The 22,642-nt window shown below is 39.7% G+C and overlaps 1 long non-coding RNA gene across 2 annotated transcripts; it reads left to right on the top strand.

Annotated features, from left to right (window-relative positions):
- The first annotated feature begins 17,074 nt into the window (after positions 1-17,074).
- On the top strand, positions 17,075-20,989 carry LOC122832405. Of its 2 annotated transcripts, XR_006370841.1 has the most exons (9): positions 17,075-17,143; positions 17,231-17,420; positions 19,500-19,680; positions 19,772-19,874; positions 19,982-20,060; positions 20,168-20,206; positions 20,306-20,512; positions 20,627-20,742; positions 20,850-20,989. It is a non-coding gene; the product is annotated as an uncharacterized LOC122832405 (long non-coding RNA). The 2 variants fall into 2 exon arrangements; XR_006370840.1 differs by having other exon boundaries at positions 19,982-20,206.
- Positions 20,990-22,642: the final 1,653 nt, after the last annotated feature.

Below are 22,642 nucleotides of genomic sequence, written 5' to 3'. Positions count from 1 at the left end.
TTTGCGCAGAAAAACAGGCAAAAGCATACAAAAAGACTCCTATCGAACACTTTTATTCGATAGGAGTGTATGGTATTAGATGTACGATACACAACCAAAAAGAACGCAGCAGAAATAAATACAAGAGGCCTAGATAATATGTGTGAAAACTAAAAATGATTTAATAATTAATAAGATTTATATTTTGTGCTCCATATTTCATCAAAATGCTCTGGATTTTTGTACTTTTCAGCTTTTATGCTCAGTTGAAAATGCTTCTACAGTATAAAACACTGAAGATGGACTTATGATCAGTTTTCAAAGATCTCCGTTCGATCTTTTAGGTTGTAGAATTTCCGTTTCTCCTTTCACTACCAAACTTTTTTGTCTGGAGTTCTAGAATGTGAAACATTTCATTTGTCATTTGTCCCCAACAAAGTTACAACCCCTGGCAAAATTTTCTTTTTGTACGATGCTTAGTCTATTGTTTCCGTCTGTAGAGGAAAAGGTTAAATTGGCAGAAACTACTCTTAAAGTAATATAGCTCAGAAATATTAAATGACATTGTTGTAAATACTGGAATGTTTGCTTCTTAACAGATTTAAGAGTGAGAAAAAAAAATAACTTTGTTGCATCTTCTCTTGTCACTTTGAGAGCCAGAATTCACTCACGAAAAATGATCTTGCTCATCTTGCAGCAGCAGCTAAGAGATCAGCTTCTTTTGGGTTTGAGATCCCAAAAGCTAATTCTTTTGGATGTAGACTGACCCAACGACCTTTGTGATTGGGTCAGTCTTGCTTTTCTTAAGATTATTTATTAGTTATTAATCTTTTTTTTTTTGTCATTTGGAAAATGCAAAATTATCCAGAATAACCACTGCATCATCTGCAAATAGCTTAATCCTCATTATGCACCAATGTATTGTAAGATAAGATAAGATATAAAATGTAAGAATAAAGCTCCTTTTCTCTAGTGGGAGTGAGTTTCATCAGCCTTGCTCCTTTACCCGACTTGTATTTCTAAGTCCCTGATAGGTAAAGGGATTTGTAGGTCTTTTTTTAACCAGTCACCTTTATGTGGTTTTGTTGATATGAGAATAAACACCCAATGCAGCATCAACTCTTTCAAACAGCGCAGGTTTAGGATTCCTCCTACTTCCATTCAATCGAGGAAACACACACACGCATGCATACGCAGAGATATTGAGTTGCATCTACCTTTCTTAATTGAGCAAACAGACAAAGTCATTGCTTAGTCATTGTGTCTTACTGATGCGGCTGGAAATATTTTGACAGTGTCCACAGATTAATGCTCAGATTTTATTGAGAATTTGAGTGTAATGAGATCCAGTGGCCTTATAAGAGAGAGCAGAGAGCTGAGAAAACAGAAAAGGATTGACACAAATGAACGGCAGTCTTACAACGCTATTGTTTTTTAATCTTAGTAGGTTATGTTATCCTAAGGCATAACATAACCCATATATATTTTTGCCTTGATAATATAGGATATAGGAGCATATATCAGATTAAAATATAAGAATACATACATAAACATATAAAAAGTTAAAAACATTTTTATAACACACGTGTCAATCTATATATAGACTTAAGCTTAAATGGGCATTGCAGGAATTTCAAAATTCATACAATTTTGAACTTGAAATAACGAAAAATACATGAATTTATGGTGGCAGCAATTTTATTTAATGACCTTTTTTCTATGTTTTAACACAATTTTAAAATGAGTTTTATTTAATGATTTTAAAAACACATGAAGTGCTGAAGTGGTAGTTCCTTGATGAAACAATAATGTCTTCAAATAGAAGTCACACCAAAAACATTTTCCTAACTAATTCAGATAAATGACTATATTAATGCAGCAGGCTTGGTTTCGATGGCCTACAACACTCTTGCAGAAGGAGAAACAATTCATGTTCCTAACTAATGCTCAGTTTTGCAAATATTAATTAAAACTGTCTCAAAACCTAGATCTAATCCCAATTAAGCCCAATAAGCGCCTTATGGATTAAACCTACATAAATAAGTAATAATATGACTATAATCTATATCTAATATAATTGCAGAGTTTAGCATCTCTCTTCTGATGAGGCACTGGGTGTCATTTAATTTGTCTTGCTTTTTCTGGGGGTTCATATCCACTATTTTCACAAAAAAACTTAAATAAGTGGCTTTATTCATTTTTCCTCAAGGACTAATAAGGGATCCTGATTTATATTTGAAATAAAAAAGACAAACTATATCAGCCATAACAACTTTATTTGCTAAGAATTCTGAGATAAAATTATGCTTGAAGTTCTTCTTTGTTGAATATATTGAATTATTTCTTATTGTTAATAAACTCTTCTCATGAATGTGCTGTTAGACCACTGAGCTCTCAAATTCCCTACAACCCCAGAGTAAAACACAAACATGGAGAGGCAGCATTCAGTTTTTATGCTCCTCTAATCTAGAACAAATTTTCAAAAAAACTGAAAAGCTGCTGAATCATGATTATTATTATTATTATTATTATTTTTAAATCAAAGCTAAAAACCCATTTGTGTAGCATTTCCTCTGATTAACAATAATTGGAACTTGGATTAATTCATCCCTGGATTACAACATTTTATTGTTTCTCCTTATCGAGTCTCTATAATGCAATTTTTATTTGTTGATTTAGTTATGATTTTTCGTTCATGCAAAGCCCTTAGAACTGCCTTGTTGCTGAAATGTTCCGTTCACACATTCTTGACTTGACTGCTCAACACTGCCCTCTGCTGGATAAATTGTGCGATTTTTTTTTGTTTATGTATAACAGAAAAATATGGAGTTTAAGAAGAGGAATTTTAGTTGACTTCTCCCCAGAAAGAAAGGTAATGTAATACTTTAAAATTTGTTGTAAGAGTTGCAAGAACAGGTAAGGAAATAAAATTCCATACATAGATACATTTATTAAAAATAATTGTAAGAAATTCATGAAAGAACGAATGAAGTAAATTAATAGCCACATTGTACATTTCTCAGCTGAATTGCACCGTGATGACAGCGCCCTCTAGTGTAGAGAAAAAATAAAGCATTCACAAATTAGCGCAGTCGGCACTGCATTAACATTTCTATAAACAGACATCCTCTGTTCTGTCTGCTTTCTCCCATTAGAGGAAAAAATGATGCTCTACCTCCAGGACATCATCGGTTGTTCCAGATACATTTTAAATGCACTTTGTAACAACAGAATCCCTTTCTATCATCATCATTTATGAGGTTGAAGAAATCCCCCATGCTTTGATTTGATTACATTTTTAACACATCTCTATTTCTAAAGAGACTTTGATTCCCTGAATATTCCTCACGCTCAGTCTCTACAAAATACCTTGCTTCATCCATCACAGTTGTTTTCCCAATACGTCCACCAGATGGCAGTGCTAACATGGAGTTGATCTGGGCCGATGAACCCGTTAACCCATTTGTTCCCCCACGCCGCAGCCCCCCAGTTACAAAAATCCTCAGCCTCTCAGCGCTGCGACGGAAATATGAGCCTAGCCTATGCAGTTTCGAGTTTCATACTGAGCTGCCAAACTGACATGCGCAATGGTCATGGATGTGTGTGGATGTCTGTATTTTTGTGAATATTGCATACTCAGATTCCAAGATGGTTTGCTTTGCCCAATCTCCCTCCTTAAAGTATGCATAGACTCTCACCTGCTTTCTGCTTTGCGATGCATAGATGTGTGTGTTGCCTCTGTCTGGTGGGTGTCCAGACTGCTAATGCCTCACCTTCACCTGAATAATCTGAGTTCAGCCATCTGCCCCAGCTGGTCTGCAAACCCTCTGATGTCAGGGACTGCATCAGAGAACTGCAAAGCAGAAAGACCCTTTTTGCTTTGAGGTTTAAAAAAAAAAAAAAGAAATATGAGCAAAATTTTAGTTTTTATCTACTAGGCTGGCAGGGTTGGGATGGCATGAAGTGAGGGATTTTCTCGTAGGTGAGAGAAATCTGAGCAGCCTGAGACATGGCTGATTTGTCCTGGCAGATGCTTTGATAGAAAGTGGAAGACTTTTCTGAACTGGTGACAAATAGAGAGACAAAACTTGGTTGGTTGAATGTGCAGAATTTCTTCCTGCCAAGCAAAATCAGCATCTGCAAAACCTGCCTGGGTGTTGTCTAGAGAGCTGATATGGATAACAAACCCTGAAAGAGTGAATTATAATTGAATGAGACCTGGCTGGTTTATCGAAAGACACCCAGTGGAATATAACCCTAAGTCTTGACACTGAAATGTTTTACGCAATATTTCCTACAAAATGGCTCCATTCAACTAGGCTTTGCCAAGTATTCCAGTTACATTTCCGTATAAACTTTTACTGAACAACTCTAACACTTACACATCTGTTGCTCCATATCAATCAGACAGATCTCTGTGTGATGTGTTGTGCGATTGGCCAGAAGCTTGTTGCCGTGTTTTATTTGGAAATGACAGCAATGTTAATATTTCTCTTCAACTGGTCCACTTCCACTATTCAGTTTTTGTATCCGCAAGTGAGATGAATACTCCTGGAGAACAATTATCAGATGCAGTGAGGAGTTATCAACAGATACCTACAGGGATTGTTAAATAAACTCCAGGATGAAAATTCCAAAGTTCTTGTGGAGGGTGTCAGCAGAAAGTTGTGGCGCTCTCTCCTTGACCGTGAAGGATGGGAAAGCCTTTTCTGTAAGCCTGACAGTGTAAGGCATACAGTTTTGTCTCTACATGGAGACAAAAAATGAGGTTCTATCTGACCAGAACCTCTTCCTCTATGATGAAGGAACATGGAGGAAGAGAATTCTGACTTATTCTGGTTTTCCTTCATAATAGTTTTCTTCTTGCCACTGTTCCATAACAGCCAGATTTGCAGAGTGTATGACTAATCATTGTCCTGTTAACAAATCCTCCCACCCGAGCTGTAGCTCTGCAACTCCTCCAGAGTAACCATCAGCCTCTTGGTTGTTTTTCTGTTTTATGCTTTGAGTTAGTTGTGCCTTACTGGGAGTTCATGGGACCCAATGCTTTTGTGAATGACCCATCACTATTCCTTGCGTTGTGTGAACAATGTCACTTTACTTTGTGTAAAAAGTTGTTATAATCCGTATTAACCAGCAGGATATGTTGGCTGATGTTGCCTTTAGTTTTCAGTAAGTGGAATGAACGTGTTAAGAAAGACTGGATCAGCAAGAGCAGGCTGACTCACTGCTGAGCTAATCCCTCTTCTAAACTCTTCATCCATCTCTCGTTAAAAGCCTTCCTCTCCCTCAGATGCATGGCTTCATCATTTCCTAGTTTTAGCCAGACCTTCATGAACTGTAAGTTTTAAACGAGAAGACAGGAGGACAATGAGGAGTGTTGGGATTCAGCTCTTTAAGCGCAGTAATGGCTGCTCCTCCATCATGCGGAGCCTCTCAGGGCCCCGCATCAGAACAACACCGTTCGCAAGTGGTCCACAGAAACACAAAGATAAATTAATCATCCGCTGTGCGCATCCATGCACCCCTTTATTCCTCCTTGTCTGCTTCTTCTCAGTCTCCTGCAAAATCACTGTTTCTTTGCCAGCATTCCTTTACTTTTGCACCCTCTTGCAGCGCCGCTCATCGCCCCCCATCTGTCTATCTCAGCTATAGCCCTCCCCTCCAGCGTGTTTTACTGATGTGTAACGCTGACCCACTTTAACTAAAGGCAAGCGAGGATGAAGGAAGCAGTGACTGGGGGAGGATGCAGAGACTTCACATCTCTCCTCCTCTCCCCGCTGCTCACGTCCCATAGTGCTATGTTTAAGGTAAATATTTTTACAGCATCGCTCATCACAAGGACTTCTGAGACGGGCCCCCGCCCTCGCCGCGAGTTCAAATATTCATCATCTCTCTCCTCATCTCGATGTTACTCGGTGTGTTTAACCCCCACGGGTTGTCATTTTCAGTTGTGTCACTCCCACTCTTGCTGCCTTCGCCCCTGCTGCTCACGTTTCACATCTCCCTGCCTCAGCTCCTGTATCCCCCTGCGTCCATATGCTCGCAGAGCGCCGTTCCGAGGGAAGCGGCGGCAGCATATGTGTGTCATGTTTGGGTCTCACTTCACATGCAGTTAACACATCAGGTGGGAGCCATATGCGCAGCAGTGGCTCACTTGTATTTCAGTAGGATTAGAGAATAAAGGAGCAGTGCAACAATATAGCCCCTCCATCATGAGACATGTGTGACGGCACCGAGGCTTCTTGCTGGAAGCTTAAAGAGTAAATCTTATCTTCCACTCAATGTTTTATGGCGCTGTAGTAACTTAAGTTGAACTTGCTGCCTGTTTTGTTGAGAACTGAGCTGTTACATGAACAGAAAATGGTCAGCCTCCTTTAATCTGATACCCTTCAATAAAATTCTGTGAGACAATGTATCTCCAGAAATGACCTATAGTAAACAGAGTTCACATGTAGACTTAACAAGACTCCCACATAAACTGAAAGCCATCAAGAGGCCAGCGGAAACTCTGGAGGAGCTGCAGGAATTCACAGATCAGGTGGAAGAATCTGTCTTCAGGCTGACTATTAGCCCTCCACAAATCTGGTCTTTATGAAAGAGAAGAAGAAGATTATTACTGAAAAAAAGCCACAAAAAAAGGCAATTTTCTACAGGCCATCGAGATGATGTACCTCTTAGAATGTGCTCTGGTTAGATGAATCCAACAGTGATCAGGAGCATCATCTTCCTTTTCTTCAGGGGGTACAAGAAGGTTGGTCAGAAATGATGGAAGGATGGATGGAGCTGAATGCATAATATATCTGAAAAAAGAAAAGCATTTTTGATGAATTCTTGGATCTCCATTTGGAGGTACCTAAGTGTTTGCTCCCACAAATTTCTCCAGAGCTCCTCCTTGAAGCTGCAGTCAAATTAGAAAGTCAAGTTTCTTTGAAGTTATTTTTGATTTATACAGCATTTCTACAATAACTGAGCATAAAATAGTTGCTTGGTCGTACTGTAAAACGACTCTGTGTGTCTGGAACATACATAATACTCTCTGTTTAAGTGATTTTCTGTATTTGAGCAACAACTGCAGATCTCAGTAGTCCCCTCAAGAATCAGTGGGCCTGAAATGAGAAGTCAAAACATGCCCGAGTCTACCTCAGTCAATTTTTTGAACAAAGGCCTGTTTGGTAGCAGGTTCACTTGATCCAATTTGTGGCTTTCTTTATAGCAGTGCTGTTCTATAGGAAGACAAGCTCTCTTTTACCTATGTCATCTTGTTCATTATAAAACCAGAGCATCACAATCCCTGTGCAACGGCATATCTGGCATATTTCAGGCATTCCGTCTCGTCCCCGTTAAGGAGCGTCCAACTCATGGCAGATTCAAGTCTGCAGGTGGACAACAGCAGCTGATGACAACCAGATGAGAAGAAAAGATTAAAGGAAGCATCTGGAGAGATGGATGGAATGAAAGTCACATGGATGGAGGATAGAAGAGCACGTGGCAAACCTGCCTCTCCGGTCTCTAGCTCAATAAATATTTCATGCAGGAGACTAAAACCAGCGCTGTGAACTCTGAGGAAGTGTGACAGCTGGAAATGCTCTGAAGACGGCGGCTTACAGCAGCCATCTAGGAGCAAAATGATGGGAGAGCTGCGACATAGGAGAGTCGTTTTGGGTGATGGGAAGGAGAAGACAGTGTGAGTTTGTAGATGATAGACAGATAAACGTGATGTGTACGGACAATAAGTTGGTTGTAACAGAACAAGATGATAGTTTTCTTTGAAAAATGTATCTAACAATTCCACTCTTTACATTTGCCATCAATCCTTATCTCAAAACCGAAATCTCAAGGATTTCTCAAGGATTTGTCTAAGATTTTGTCACACACACACACACACACACACACACACATCCTGTGGGGCAGGAAGGAGTGCTGAAATATTGATGTGGGCCCTCCTGTTGCCGTAATGAAAAATCGTCATCCGATAAATGTTTCATCCCTCCAGATGCATCACATACCAATTTTTAACAGATGAGGCAATCCACTGCAGAAACACAAAGACTGGGGAAATGGGCCTTGTCACTTTTGTTGCCCTCAGCACTCAGCTTGGAGGAGAGGCCTGGGGGAGATTTTGCTGCTGGAAGAGGCAGATCAGCTTCTGACTCATACATGTGGAGTTTCAGCTGTTTGATGCAGTAGCAACAGACCACAGAAACAAAACTCTCCTTCTGTGTTCACACTGTCTGTCTCTGATTTGGTTTACTGTCCCGGGATGTTAACAATAGAATAACAATAATGTGGGACAAGGACACAACTCCCCCACTTAGCACCACATGCACTACATTTACAGCAATGTCACTTACGAAGCTTATTTATGTCTTACCAGATTAGACCGGTTTTATACTTCTGTGGATTTTCTGTCAAGCTTTACATTTCATACAGGAGCTTAAATGTTTTACCGTAGTCTTAACAGAACAACAAAAGCATTTTCTTCTAGTAGTTTTTAGACATTGACATTAAAACATTTATTTGAACAAATAGATGTAATAAAAATTTTGGTGGAATTGAAAATCTACATTGTGGTTTCACAAATTACAAAGTAGTTTAGAAAGTATCCATAATCAGAGTGGAATAATTCAGCTCAGGTTTGACCTAGCTCAGCAGTTAAACGTAGAATTAATGCCTATTTCTTATGACCGGACACAATATTGACTGTTTGGAGTGACCTAGCCTGAGTCGAGGTTTGAATTCAATAGAGAATCTGTGGAGGGAGTTAAAATTGAGGGTGATGATCAAGAGACCTTCCACCTTTAAGGATTTTGACTCCAGTCCAGACTCTTTAAAAAACTCAGAAACTGCCCTTTAAGTAGACACAGAATCATAAACTACAATTCAGACTCTAACTCCAGTCTCCTCATGTACCTGTAGTGTACAGCACTGTTTCTTACAATCCTTTCACTCTGAAAAACCACCTTCCAGTCATCCAAAGCATGAAAAACAACACAAGTGTTTTGATTGTTTGCTAGGCTAGGCCGCTCTGGGTCAGATTACTGCAGACATGTGTTTGGAGCTTATTTTCCTCCTCAGTGACCATAATTAGACAAGCCTCTCTGCTCCCTCTCTTGTTCAAGTGAATGTGTCCTGTAACTGGAACTGCACTGGGTTGTTTCCCCTAAACTTTTTCCAGACTGTGAATGACCTAGAACCTGTGTGATTGGCAGTGCATGAAACTTGAAATGCAAACGCAGTCTTACGTACACAGCTGCTCGTATTAAAATGCATCCAAACTTATTAAGATTCACAAAGGAAAGAGGGATTCTGTCTTTATGGTGTTCTCTGTCTCTTCATTGTTATTGAGTAAAAACCCATTAAAACTGGGCTAAGACTTGGCAAGCTTGCAGAATGATGCCAATACAACTCAGCTGACATTGTCTGTGCCCTCTGTGCCTCTGCTATTTGTGAGTCTTGAAGGGCTGGAATATTGGAATTCAGTTGATTTCCTCTGGCAAAGACACCATGCTCCTCCAGCTGGAGTTTGACACAACGCGGGGGTGAAACAGTAAAATTGAAATGATAAATTTAATTCAACTTGCATTCTTAGAAACAATAGTAGTAATCAGGATGGTCTGAAAGTCATGAATAGCAAAAAATATACCAATGGATTCAATCCTAAGAGGCTGAGAGCAGCAAAATGCCCTTACAGAACTCTCTCTTTTTTTGTTTTTTACAACATGGTTAGCATAATAATCTGTCACTTCTGAAAGGTCAATATGACAAGCGCTCCAGGGAGCATCACATGAGCCTCTAGCCTCCAACGGGCTCAAAAGGCTAACTCTTTGCTATGGTGCATTAGCGATATTCTTGCACATCTGTTTCTTTTTTTCATAGTAAAACGGAATGAGCTGCTCTTTGGCTGATCTCTGTAGTTCTGTAGTTCATTTAGATCCTGGTTACCATCAGACAGGCTGAACCAAGCAACTTCTGGAACCTCCTTGAAGGTGGGGACTGATGTCTCTATCTGAGAACCACATGACTGAAAAGATTTTTCACTGTTTCCTTCCAGTTGAAACACTTTAGCCAAAAAATAACCAGAAGGGGATTAGCATACAAGTTAAATACACTTCTCTTCTAGTACATACATAATGGAAGAGGATGCTTTTTGCAAGGCAAAGCACAGCTTTTCCAAGGCGTGAATGCACTTATACCCTTTGAACATTTTCACATATTGTTACATTACAACCTCAAATCTAAAATGTATTTTGGGGGGACTTTAATATGATCAACAAAACCATCCAAGTTTTGATTTTTTATAACTTTTCACCGCATCTATGGCTGCATCTCTTGGGAATTCGTCTCTCAAAGCTTTGCATATCTGGAGATACTTGAACAAAAGTTATGTCTATATGTTTAGTGTCATGTCTAAACTGGTTTTCTTCTATGACTGCCCTGTTTTTTGGATCCAAGTGCTTCTCCGTCAGTGGATCCGCCTTCCTGTTCATGCTGATGATTTCAGTGTGGTTTGTCTTATTGATGCAGGTTTGTTGCAGAGAATCATCCTTCCACTTTAACTACTTTTAATATTTGTTTATATATCTAAAGGTTTCAGAAATCTTGTGTTTGAATTTTCCTGGTTTCTTCTCCAATGCAATTCCCTCTGATCTATCATACCAATGGTAAATATATTGAATACATGAGATGGCTAACGTGCAGTGAAGTCAACACGGTCATTAACATGACTCCTTGAGGATATGGCAGAACTTTAAAGAAAAGATCATGCTCAAATGACCATGTTTCTGAAGGCATTTTATTTAATTAAGAAAAAAGAAATACTTAGATCTATTTATTAGGTCCTGGCAAATTAATATAATGTTACAAGCTGTAAATGAAAAAAAAAAGTCTCTCTAAAAACTTCAAAGTGTTCTTCAAAGCCCCATTAAGTCTGAAAGGACAAGATACCTGGGCTGTGGCATGAGGGATTAATGTAGCCCTGAGTTTGAAGCTGCCCTCAGGAGGAGATGAGGAGAAAGCTACCCAGACTAAACTGATCTGCTAAGCCACATTTCTATTTCTACCTGTACATCTGTAAACCTCTTTCATTTTAAAATCACCGGTAGTCCTTAGCCCAGACCAGTGCTGATGAGGGAAATTACTCGAGGCAAACAGTGAGTTAAAAATGTTTCTTTCGATGTAAGAATAAATCCAGGCTTCAAAAAAAAAAGGAAAGTAACCCTCAAGAATTATTAAGGTCATATACTTTTTACGATATGTATTTGACATCTAACTGTAAAACAATAGGTTAGAATAACTCAAGACAGTGGTCATAAATTATTATGCATCCCAGAAATATATAATAGTTTGGAGAAGCACAAAAGCCAATCTTTTACAGCACCTCTAGTATTTGCATCCTCATTAAACAATCTGCTTACTCTGGGTGCAATACTGAAAGATCTTTCCAGATTCATTCTGTTTCTTGTCCAAACTGAAAACTTCCAGAAAACCAATCAGTGTGTAAACAGACCAAACAGGCCTCCAGAGGGTGACAGATGACCAGAACTGAAGGGGAAGTGAGAACTGGGGCTGGGCATACAAAACAAATATGAGTGAGCTGGAAATAAAACTAATTTCACAATGAAATGGCTAAAATGGGTAAAATCATAGTGTCCTTTTGTTTTCATGGACTAAATGATGTAATTCTAGATGTGAAAATCTTTGGTTGTTCATATTGAGCTTAAACTCCTAAAGAAACTACCATGACATTGTCTTACACAACCACTTTTGAGCAAGAAGATTGTAGTAGAATCTTTCCACAAAGTCTAAGTCAAGCTTAGAATGACAATAAAACATGCAAAATGGCTACAGGTCACTGAATTGATTTTCTTTAAGCTGGTTCATGGTAGTAAAATATGTTTTTTATGAAACTTAGAACATTGTGCTATAGCATATACATTTCCTCTTAGTAATACTGTAAAAGAGGAGGCGGCACTGACAGTACTGTTCATGCCGTTTGATTACCTAATTTACATTTCCTGTCAAGAGGCAATTGAATGAGTGTACCTAATAAAATGTCAGGTGAGTACATATCATAAAGCTCAATGCTGGGACATTTTCCGATAATATATGGCATCTTGGCTTGGCCTGTGATGCAGTATGAGATGAATTCAGAGGTCATAATGGAGTGTTATTTACTTATAGCAGCAAATCTTCATAATCCACTGAAACACAAGGCAGTTATGTAATAGTCAGGGATGTATAAATGTCAGTGCTATGCATTGCTTACAATAATCACAGCGGCAGAAGGTTAAGGTAGCTCTAACTTTATTCTGCTACTGTCCCTTTAGAAACCTTGTTGTGCTTTATGTCATTCTCTTGCCTGTTTTTCAGCATTTTTGTTTTGTTTATGTGATCAACTTCTGTGATTAAGAAATGAAGCTTCCTTGTAAAACAAATGCTTGTTTTTACCCAACATTATAAAACTGATCAGGTGTTCATTTTACCTATGCATAAAATAAACCCCTTTGGAGACAAAAATGCCAATAGTGTAAATCAGATTATATCTCATCCTTCAGTTTTGCATTTTTTTTTTTCCCTTTATGCAAGTTACTTGCTGGCAAACAAATCGGAATGAATAATCACAAGAGGTTGTAACAGCCACCAGCATTCCCAGAGGGCTCCTACAGCCTGAAAGCACTGTTGTGTGACAGCATCAGACAGCAGCCATGCATCACAACAATATGGCGCTGGCACCCTCTGGACACATTGACACAACAGATAGCCGGGTTGGCAAAGTGGTAATCATGCCCACCCTCTGGTATGCCTGGCAAAAACATGATCTGAAAGAGCAGCAGACCGGCACTTCAGGCTTGGCTGTTGGCTTGCTTTGGCATTTTCAGCAATGGTGTAATGAGTATGTGATTGATTGGAACCACAACAGGGATTCATGTACTGAGTGGTATACAGAACACACCAGGCACTCTCGGATTACAGGCCTCGTGGGTTCTCACCAGATTAAACGGTTACATTAAACAGCATGAATAAAAAATTGAAATTATTCTCTTTAGAGCACAGCCACAGGAGAAAACACTGGTGTGTTTCCAATGGGGATTGTTAGGAGGAATGCTTGATGTGGTCCTGTTTCCTTTCTAAAGCCCACATGCTTGCAATAATTGTTTCTCCCTTAGACTATTTGTGCATCCCTGCACCGGCAGAATCTAAATATATAATTAACAGCTACAAATTGTACAAATGGGACATCCGGAACATGATTATGCCAATGTTAAAGGTTGTCTTAGTCATTTGGGTAATTGCATTTACATGCCTGAGGCGAGATTCTCCTTGATGTGGAGAGGGCACCACCATCTTAGCTGATTTGGAGCCTCTAGGAGTCCACTATTATCATGTTTTAATAAGGACTTTTGCAACCATGGTCATCAAACCTTTAAACAAAGAGTGACCTCAGACTGCTTTTATGGTTCTAATTTGTTTAATTGGGCCTAAAGTTCATGAGCTCATGGGTATGATGCATCTTATTAAACTACACACAGGGATGGTGGGTAAAACTATTGGGCAGCAGTGGTGCCAGGCAGGATCCCCACCCCACCCCCATTACATCTTCATCTGGTCACTTAGCAAAATGAACTGGCTGCTCACATGGCATGGCGATATTTCACACGTTTTTACCAGCACCATAAATTGTACAGCCATTTTTCCAAATACTTCCTCTTGCTTTGCTTGTTTTTATTTATCAACATTACAGCTCAGGAAGGGTTTTACAGTTTTCTGTTCTTTTTATGCCAGTTTGTAACCCAGCCTTGCCAAGATCCAAGACTCAAAGAAAAAAAAAAAAGCCTACAGCCTACAAAAGGTTATATTTATCACTACATCAAGGAGAATTAGGAAATAAAAATCAGTGGTGGTATCCCTACTGGGGATTTATTAAACTGTCCCTATTGATCTTTAATTCATCACTTGATCCTGGCCATCAGGCTAACGCAAGCGGAACAAGAAGTTGGCTTGGGCCTCAGATGATGACTCGTACATAATCAGGGCCCAGCAATCAAGAGGCCTTCCTTAATATTGACAATCACAGTAAAGCTTTCCTCTGCTCCCTTATTTATTTACACAAGGGTCAGTTGAAGCCAGCTCTGCCTCCGACTCAGACTGGTCAGTTGGTTAGAGCAAGCTGTGGTCTCAGGGGACGGTAGAGGTGAAAGGGTCACAAGGTCAGGGATTTAGGGACTCTCAAGGCACAGCAACACACAATTGTTCTTTTCTAAGCTATGAGGGATACGATTAGGGTAAGATTTACTTATCAGTCAGTTCATCAGCCACAGCCACAGAATCACAGGTGCAGCTTGGTGGGTGATTGGCTTAGAGCGAAGCAACTTAATCAACTTACAAGACGAGGCAAGGACATTGTCTCCTGTCTATATCGGGTGCGATATGTACAGAATTGTAAACCTTGTGATACTGAGGCATCCAAGGCAATTTGTGAGGAAAAGGAAAATTTTATGACTTATCACATGCATTTGACATTTCTTTGTCTCCTTTCTGAAAAACAAAGAGTTCAGTTTGTTTCTCTCTTACACTAAAGACATGTATGTGATACTTGGTCCTAAGTCAGAAAACTAGGTTATTATTCGCAGGCAGTTTCAAATTCTTCTGGTAGTTTTTATTCTTTAACATCTTTGCTTTCTGACATCCATCATGAGAAGCCAAAATCTTACTGGTTTAATACAGAACTTCCAACAGACCTGCACTTAATTTGACTAAACCATGAGAAAACAGGTCAAACCAAACAACTAAATCTAAGCAGAGAAAGATGATTAAGATTAAAGAGAGAATAAAATGTAAAAAAACAAGTTTATAATGTAGTTCTACATTATAAAAAATGAATATAACATTTTGCTCTAAATTATTCTAAAAATGTATCAGGGATAGATTGTGAATAAAACATATAGCACTATTAACATGAGCGTCTTTGCAGTTGGGCAAGTTTTACAGGTTTAGTTTTACTATGTGTTTGGACTGAAAATGTCAAATCTGGCAACAGTGGCGAATGGGGCCAATTTTGTTATTAATGAGCTAGTATGGCAAGCCGTTTTAACAAAAATTCGGTTTTACCGCCATTCCATTCCATTCCAGATATCTCAAGATGTTTTAGTAATTTAAGATGTTTCTAATTATATTTTGACTAGACAAAATACCTATTTGAGATATCTCTAATTACATTCTGACAAGTCAAAATGTCGTCAGATTTACCATTGACTTGTATAGAGACTTCAGTTCAAGATATCTACAATGAATTACTGACTAACATAAATAGACATTTCAGATATCTACGTTTAAATTATGACCAGTCGTGAAGTAAATTAAAGATATCTCGATTTTAGTTTTGACTAGTCATAATTCTAGTTAAAGATATCTCGAATGGATAGGAGATACTTTTGGCTAGTGAAAATTAAATTGTAGATATCTTAAAAGAAATAATGACTAGACAAAACAAAATTAGACATATCTTGAATTGTAGTTTTGACTAGTCAAAATTCCTTTTCAGATATCTCCACATGAGAGATATCTCAAATTACACAGCTTTTCTATTTAAAATATCTTAAATTGACATTTTGCCTAGTCAGAATGACATTACTGATATCTTGTATTCTGTATAATCAAAATGTCCCTGACTTAGGTAGCAATTTGAAAATATAATAAAACAATAAAAAAAAAAAAAAATAAATGTTTTGACAATAGCAATTATAGCTTTTCAAAACTTTCAAAACAAAAGTTTTCTGACATTTTCAACATTGTTGGAAATTAATAAACAGGAAACTCTGCAGATTTCAGAAGCAGTCTTATAGTTTGTGAAGTTTTGCTATCTCCGCATTTCCTACATTGCTGAGCTCTTTGTTGTGGCATGCACTGACAATTTTGTGCAGGAAACATACAATTCTGCAGGCAACCGTTTGGACAGCTCAAAGGGGCTTCCACGCTATTCTTAATTCAGATATCTAAAAATGTAATTTTGTCTAGTCATAATTACGTTCAAGATATCTTGAATCGTAGTTACGGATATGTGTCCCGTGACAGATATCTCAAATGACAGATCCAGTGACGTCATTTGAGATATCTTGAAAGAAATTTTGACTCGTCAAAATGTAATTGAAGATATTTTGAATTATTACTCTTACTAGTCAGAATGTAAATGTAGATGTCTTAAATTCTGTTTAATCAGACGAAACCGAATTTATGTAAAAATGGCTTGTCATAGCACGTGACGCGCATGCGCCATGCTGGATAGAAATATGACGCACCTTCATCCTGAGCGGCTTTTTTTTTTTTTTTCAAAAGTTGAGGCTAAAGGCTGAACGGAGACACGAAAATCTCGGTCTGATATTCATGAACTTTTGGACTTGGAATAAAAATGATATTTTCTGATCTCCCAAGACGCGGAATGCGAGTGGACGCTTAGCTTTATGGCTGAAACTTTTGTGGACCCAATTTAAATCGTGTCAGTGTTCATCGAGACCTAGGTTGGCGTTGTTCTGTCAGATAGCCATACATGTCAGAATAGCATACATATGGTAAGAGCGCATGCGCACGCATGCGCATTCTGCAGGAGGTCCGCCATACTGAGAGGAGTCGTCAGCTTGTCATACGCGAGAAGAGACACAATAAAAAGTAACTAAATAAATTAAATTTAATGCTGCTGCAGCTGCAGTAAACTACAAAACACGTCCTAAAACACGCCCTGTTTAAATTCACGTCCCCCACTTCCTTAATATTTTTGGGTTGGATAACATGTCTGCTAACTTGGATAGCATGTCGTGTATGAAAACGCAATTTTTACCCACACTGAAACTGGGGCAAAACCAGTGTTTCACTTTTGAAAAAAATCCTTATCTACGTCATGATTCTATGTTGCTGATTAAATAAAATCATATGGTAATGACAACGTATACATGTCTGAGCTAAGCGTATGACTATCTGACAACGTATCTGACAACGTATGCTGAAACGTATGCAAACGTATGCTGATCTGACAGATATAGTTTGTCAGTTTGTCATACGCGTATGACGATCTGACAATGTATGGCTATCTGACAGAACAGCGTCTTGTACTTGACTAATTAGTAGGCGGCCAGAGCGCCACGTTTGAAATCGCTGTGTTGGTTATTCGGTAAGTTATTTTTCGGAAACCTTATTCTAAGTTGTTAGTCTTTTTCCACCGATGACGTTAGTGAAGGCATTTTTTGCGTCTAAACAGAGCAGCACACAAGAAGAGACCCAGCCATGACCTATCAGCAGCAGTTTGTTTGGTTGCTGGCGTCCCTGAAACATCTGAGGCAATATACTACAATCAAGCTGATTATCGCTTCAATCAAGCTGAGGAGTCGCTTCCGTCAAGCTGAGGATTCCCTACATGGTGCCTGGCGGATCCGCCCGACCCATCAAAGGTTGGTTAAGTCAAAGAACTGTTCCAATGGCGGGTCCAGAAGACATCTCAGGGTAGGAGCTGTTGCGGGTTTTGCTCTGCTACGCTGCTGATGCTAACGTTGTTTGTTGAAGGCCAGCGCTAGGCCTCATGGTGTGCTGGTTTGGTTTGATTCTCTGCTGAGAGTCAATGAGCTGAGAAGGATTCTGCTGTTGTAAATCCTTCTGTCTTTGGACTTTTATTGTTGTGTGAAGCAGTTGCTGTGGTCTTGTGACCTGTGGAGGTTTAGCTGTGACTAGAAACTGATATCTACAATCTGAAGTTCCTGGCTTAAAGTCAGTTGTGATGTGAAAGAAAGAAGGCTGCCAAGGACTTGGCAAATACATTTTTGAGGCTGTAGGAAGTGATTCAGCTAAGGCTTTGTAAATATCTCTATAATAAACATTGTTTACCTACTTATTAGTACAAATACTATGTGGCTATGTTGACATTAATATAGCTGCATTAGGATAATATTTATCTTTGTATATTTCAACATACATAATTCTTTTTTTATTTTTTGTACCTACTTAATATTTAGTTTGAAATTTAGGATCCATATTTTAATAATTCAATAACTCAATCACATTTAATTTACGTTCAATTTAAACGTGAAAACCGATTAATTTTTGCGCCGAACCAACGCGTGGCCTCGTGCAATTTTGTCATTTGACTTCATTTCTTCTGGACGATGACTGAACGGAGAGATCTCCTGAACCTGCATGCCGGACGTCACAGAGGTAATGTTCACACTGTAATCCACCATCTCTTATTTGCAGGTTTTCAGCTGAACTCCATGTTTTCCTCCTGGAGAGGATTGACTGGGACCTGTCCTTCAGTGTTTAAGTTTGTTTTAACCCATTTTCTCTCCTAGGCTAAGCAACTAGCGGACCTTTGGTTGCAAATAACTTTGTTTTTGCTCATAGATAAAGCCACCAAAAGAGCTTCTATGACAACTAACTCTCTTTTTTCCAATAGAAGCTCTCCTGGACCAGCTTTTTTTCTTTTTCTGTTTCTCTCTTTATTCTGTCTGTTCAAATCCCCTGGGGGTAGTGGCAGATGGCCTTCCATACAGCGCCAAATTCTGGTTCTGTGAGAGGGTTCTTCCTATTAAGGGGAAGTTTATCCTCTCCACTGTCACTACATGCATCCTCAGTAGGAGGCCTTGCTTAAGCTTACGTTGCTATTAATGAATTGAAATTAGTGCAGTGTTTCTTATTTTTTCTGGAAAGTCTTCCTGTTAAAGGGACGTTTTTCCTATTTACTGTCACAGCACACATCTTCAGTATGGGTCTCTGCTTCACCTTACATAACTTTTAATCATTGTTTCACGGCAGTTTTTTTGTTTGGTACATTTTCCTGTTAAAGGGAATTTTCTTCGTTTTGGGAAGTCTTCCTTTAAAGGGAATTTCTTTCACTCCACTGTCACCACATGCATCCTCCCGACGGGAAAGGGGTTGGTTGCCTTTCGGTCGGGTTTGTGCGAAAACTAACCCTCCCGACGGGAAAGGGGTTGGTTGCCCTTCGGTCGGGTTTGTGCAAAAACAAACCCTCCCGACGGGAAAGGGGTTGGTTGCCCTTCGGTCGGGTTTGTGCGGAAACGAACCCTCTCGACGGGAAAGGGGTTGGTTGCCCTTCGGTCGGGTTTGTGCGAAAACTAACCCTCCCGAATGGGAAAGGGGTTGGTTGTCCTTCGGTCGGGTTTGTGCGAAAACGAACCCTCCCGACGGGAAAGGGGTTGGTTGCCCTTCGGTCGGGTTTGTGCGAAAACGAACCCTCTCGACGGGAAAGGGGTTGGCTGCCTTTCGGTCGGGTTTGTGCAGAACGAATCCTCCCGATGGGAAATGGGTTGGTTGCCCTTCGGTCGGGTTTGTGCGAAAACGAACCCTCCCGACGGGAAATGGGTTGGCTGCCCTTCGGTCGGGTTTGTGCAAAAACGAACCCTCCCGACGGGGTAGAGGTATGAACATAAACCAACCAAACTGACATTTTCTGTCAAATATGTGTTTGAAATTCATTTATAAAGATTGCTAAGAAGGTAACAATAAAAATAACATTGCAGTGACGACAAAAACCGTCAAGACAAACCACTCATGGTGAGAAACGTTCTCAAGTGCCCCACCCACTCCCCGACTGCTGCCGAAAATGACCGATGGAAAAAGCCTTCATCACCCCAACTACTGATGGATGACCTCAGTTAGCCTGCCATCGGCTTCAGAAGTCTTACTCAAGAAATGCTGCAGGTATTTTACTGTTATTTAAGAGGTGATGATTTCATAGTTAAAGGGTTTGACCCTAAACCTGCACCCGTCTTGTTGTCCTGTTGTCCTTCAGTAATCCTCCTGGATCACCTGGTTTTTCATCTCTGATTACGCCCTTCATTGGACCCTCATCGATCGTTGTAGGGTTCAGCCGTCTTCCTCAAGAAATGCTGCAGGTATTTTGCCGTAATTTAAGTGATAGTTGTGTGTTTTTGAAAAGTAACAATTTCATTCTGAGTTAAGGGTTTGACCTTAAACCTCCACCTGTCTTGTTGTCCTTCAGGAAACCTCCTGGATCACCTGGTTTTCCATCTCTGATTACGCCCTACATTGGAACCTCATCGGAACCTCATGGACCGATGGTAAAGGCTCTCATCTCTCCAACGACAATAAAAAAGGCCCTCGTTGCCCCCCCCCCCCAACCCAATCCCCTGCTGATGGATGATCTTAATTATCCTATCTGTCTCAGTGGTCTTCCTCAAGAAATGCTTCAGCAGTAATGCTGCAGGTATTTTACTATTGTTTAAGAGGTGATGATCTCATAGTTAAAGGGTTTGACCTTAAACCTGCACCCGTCTTGTTGTCTTTCTTTCCTGTTGTTCTTCAGGAATCCTCCTGGATCACCTGGTTTTTCATCTCTGATTACGCCCTTCATCGGACCCTCATCGAGCGACGGAAAAGGCTCTCATCTCCCCAACGACAACTGAAAAGATCCCCCCACCCCCCACCCCCGGACCAGCCAAATCCCCTGCTGATGGATGACCTTAATTATCCTACCATCGGTCTCAGTGGTCTGCCTCAAGAAATGCTGCAGGTATTTTGCTGTTTGATATTAACAAGTGTGTTTTTGAAAACTGATTATTCATTGAGTTGTTAAAGGGTAAAACCTGCACCCATCCTCTTGTTGCCCTCCTGTCCTGTTCTTCAGGAACACTCCTGAATCATTGCCCCAACAACAACAGAAAAGAACCTCATCGCCACCCTGCTGATGACATTAGTGACCCTACCATCGGGTTCAGCCATCTTTCTCAAGAAATGTTGCAGGTATTTTGCCGTAATTTAAGTGATAGTTGTGTGTTTTTGAAAAGTGACAATTTCATTCTGAGTTAAGGGTTTGACCTTAAACTTGCACCTGTTCTGTTGTCCTTCAGGAATCCTCCTGGATCACCTGGTTTGTCATCTCTGATTATGCCCCTCATCGGAACCTCATCGGCAGATAGAGGAAAATGGCTGAACTTAAAACATTTATCAAAACGACTTCAGTTTCTTTTCTTTTTTCCTTTCTACCAAAAACTGGATAAGTCTTCAGTCTAGATTTTTTTTTTTCTTTTGATGGACAATTTTATTTAGAGACTCTATAATTAATTGTTTATTTATTTTAGATATTTAAAATTACTTCCAATTTCAGTGTTTGGATTGAATGTTTATTGATTTTTCAGAATGTGTTGTTGCACAATTTTAGCGTTACCATGGTTATGGAATTGATTATGAGAAGGCTTAGACTGGTTTACTGTGATCTGTTTGCTGATGTTTGTCATTTTCTGTTTCTACTGCATTATTTATTTCAACTATTTTTGTTTGCTCAATGTGTGTTTTTTTTGTTTTTTTTTTCTATAGATTCTAAGCTGGTCTGGTGTTCTGATTGGCTGTGGTTTCTTCCTGGAGGAGGGTGTTGGTTGACACGAGTTCACGAACATGGAAACTTCTCCTGGATCAGTTGACCTGTTGTTGTTGTGTCTCTGCTCTGTCTTCTCTCAGCTCCAGTCGGTCATGGCAGATAACTGCTGGTACTGAGCCTGGTTCTGGTTCTGCTGTTGGTTTGTTCCTGTTAGAGGGGAGTCCTTTCTCTCCACTGTCACAGCATGCATGCTCTGCATGAGGGACTGCTGTAAAAACAATGACTCTACACAAGCGATTTGCTGTCGCCCCTTGCTGGTTAGATGGAGTGAATGCTGTAAGTAATGACTCCAAACAATCTGCTGGGTTTTGTTTGGTACAAATGTTTTAAACTACTTTAATAATTAACTGAGCTTATTGTACGAGCAGTTGGAGTACATGTGATTGAACTAAATTATTTCAAAGTGCATTGAGGCGACATTTGTTGTGAATTGGCAATATATAAAATTAAACTTTCAAACTAACAAATGAGCCCCACCAATAAAAAAACAAAAGAACCCCCAACAACCTATGCCAAAACGTTCAAATCCCCAAATGTAGATGCCAAAACGTTCAAATCCCCAAATGTAGATGCCAAAACGTTCAAATCCCCAAATGTAGATGCCAAAACGTTCAAAACCCCAAAAGTAGATGCCAAAACGTTCAAAACCCCAAAAGTAGATGCCAAAACGTTCAAAACCCCAAACGTAGATGCCAAAACGTTCAAAACCCCAAACGTAGATACAAAAAGGTTCAAAGCTTATAATTCTGTTAATTCACAACAATGTTGATGTCAAGGCATTTTACGGGTCATTTCAATTTAGTCAGATTACTATTGATCCAAGTTATCAGTTCGTTAAGTTCAGTTAATTATAAAGTGGTTTAAAAAGTTTCTGCCAAATGAAACCCAGTAGATTGTTTGGAGTCATTGCTTATGGCATTCACTCCCCTGGACCAGCAGGGGGCAGTAGCAAATTGTTTGTGTAGAGTCATTGTCTTTACAGCAGTCCCTCATGCAGAGCATGCATGCTGTGACAGTGAAGAGAAAGGACTCCCCTCTAACAGGAACAAACCAACAGCAGAACCAGAACCGGGCTTGGTACCAGCAGCCATTTGCCGTGACAGACTGGAGCTGAGAGAAGACGGAGCAGAGACACAACAGGTCAACTGGTCAGGAGAACTTTCCATGTTCATGGAAGTGAGAAGGAGAACGGTTAGGTGATGGCAGCATCATGTCAGCCAATGTCTTTTTCCAGGAAGCAACCACAGCTAATCGGCTATGGCATAA

The sequence above is a fragment of the Gambusia affinis genome, linkage group LG06, assembly GCF_019740435.1.
Source record: "Gambusia affinis linkage group LG06, SWU_Gaff_1.0, whole genome shotgun sequence".
NCBI lineage: Eukaryota > Metazoa > Chordata > Actinopteri > Cyprinodontiformes > Poeciliidae > Gambusia > Gambusia affinis.
Note: the sequence above shows the minus strand (reverse complement) of the source record. Positions and strands in the feature narration are given on the sequence as shown.